Below are 2525 nucleotides of genomic sequence, written 5' to 3'. Positions count from 1 at the left end.
ATTTTTCCTCAATTATTTTATTTATTCATTTCAATTTAAAAACACGTTTTTATTACGTAGGGTAAAATAATTCAATATACCTACACAGTTTCTGAATAAATCATAATTATTACAAGCATAACCGTGAAAAAATAAATGAAATAATAAAATTAAAAAATTATGTTTGAAGTACTAACTTAGCGGTAATTCATAATATAATTTAAATTAACATAAAAATGCATTTTTTTCACCATGTTAAAACATAAAAAAATATCAATTATAACTATAAACTTGATTGTAAATTCAACAAACAAACATGTCAAAATCAGATTCATTTCATCAATGTTTTGATTTGTTTCTTTACTGAAGAGTAGAAATAATTTATTTCAATTTATTACATACCTAGTTAAGTTATTTAATTTATATGATTAATACTGAGGATTTATTAAAATACAGTTTTAAAAATACTTAAAACTGTTTTAGGATTTTATGTAAACGTATAACGTACTTTTATGTAGTTTTCTGGACCTAAAAATAGGCTAAGAGGGCCCAATTTTATGGGGAAATTTAAGCACAAATTTTTCATGTTTAAAAAATAAATCAATAATAAGGGTGTTCTCATAAGGAACCAATCCTGAAACCATCCGAACGTCAGATAAGCTTCTTAACCATTACATATTTCTTACATGTAAAAATTCTTACTGGGTGTTAAATTCTTGACCGACAACAAATATATGTAACACCTTTAAATACTTTAACATGTATATAGATAGAAAGTAATAATATTTTTTTATTTGCGTGTTTCCAGAAGGGGAAAGTTGAAACTGTAAAAATGAAAAAAAAATCCGAGAACATTGACAAAAAAAAAGTTTTTTAACCCCTTAGATCCCTTGCAACCCTCTCACCTCCCGACGGAAGCTCTTGGCAATTTGTTTGGATGAGGCACTGAATAAAAACTACCCGGGAACATTATAAATTACACACATCACTCCGCTAAATCGCATGAAGCTGAGCCTTTTTGTTTCATTCATAAATCTAACACGTTCATGGATTTTTATCACTCACCTTCCCTTTATTCTTTAAAAAAAACTCAAATAAATGGACTCAGAAACACTTGTCTGTGCTATCTTTAATATGTTAAATAATAAGTATTGATAATTAACAAATTACGACAGGGATGGAGAATACCTTAAATAAGAGTATATGGAAGTCTAGGCATTAACAGGGCTTATTGCCTGTCTAGACTTCCATATTCCCTTATTTAAGGCATTTTCCATCCCTGTTGTAATTTTTTTATCTTAATGACTCCGGAGGGGGTGAAATACAGTCTTGTGTCTACAAACATTTGGACAAACTCAAATATTGTTAGTATTGATAAGTTTTGTAGAACGTAGAAATCATTTATTTAGGTAAAGTTTTTAACATGGAATAAACATTACCTAAGGGATTATATCAAGACATTTAAATAGCAAATTTTGTTAAAAAATTATTATTATAAATTCTAGAGACGAAAAATGTATATTTCTTGATGCAATTTTTTTTGTTGTTTATGTTTAAAAATATTTACCCAGATTCTCGAAGCTTATATTTTTAAGAGGTTTAAATGGTTTGACTTGCTTTATACGTATTTATTTTCGTTATTGATATTTGTAAATAAATATTTCTCTGATTAATTAAACTTTTATTATTTCATTTTACTAGTATGTGAAAACTTAATACTACTTAAACTATAAGTAAATATTAGTTTTAAGAACAACGGAGGGTTTGTTTTTAAAAATTAAGCTTTGCCCGAATACACATAAGAAAAATTAAATGTCTGTAAACAGAAATTTCTAACTGAGTTGTACGTTTATATATTTATTACAAATCGTCGTTGTATATAATAGTCAGCGCTTTTGTTGAGCATTTAAAGTTTAATAAAATTTTTATCCACTGTAAAAAGTGTGCCCAGTGTCTTAAACTACATCAACCGTACTTTTTAAAATTAAAACTCGCATGCGGTGTTAAAAGTAACTTTCTAGCATTTATTATATGTTTGTTTTATTTTAAAGCAAATATTTGATGTAATATGTTTTCTCCGAAAGTAAGTTTTGTGAATGTGTTTATGTTCCCCGATTAAATATTTATAAATGCGTTAAGCCTTCGGCAATGCAAAACACTTGGAAAAAAATCGAACCAGTGTTATTTATTGCTTACAAATAACATTACTTAAATTAGTTAAACACGTCAAACTTTCTGAATGAACTTTGATTTTTGCTACACAATACAAATCTTTCACTCAGTAGCCAGTGGGAAAACTTCATAATAACCATTTCTTTATGAAGTACTTGTGTTTTCGAGCAAAACGCCGACAAAAGTTATTGGATATTGGGTGGTTATTGACGCACGACTTTACCTTTGTAAACATCCAAAGGACCGGTTTTCGTAAGGATCTGGTATAGATTAAATTTGATCGGGTTTCCCGTTACAAATTAGATATTCCACTTGTGTGACTTGAAATCGTGTAAAACGTAGTAATACTTGTCTTTATAGCAATTCCATATCGT

The sequence above is a fragment of the Micrasema longulum genome, unplaced genomic scaffold, assembly GCF_059751315.1.
Source record: "Micrasema longulum isolate JH-2025_06_02 unplaced genomic scaffold, ASM5975131v1 h1tg001771l, whole genome shotgun sequence".
Lineage (NCBI taxonomy): Eukaryota > Metazoa > Arthropoda > Insecta > Trichoptera > Brachycentridae > Micrasema > Micrasema longulum.
This window is presented reverse-complemented; position numbering follows the sequence as displayed.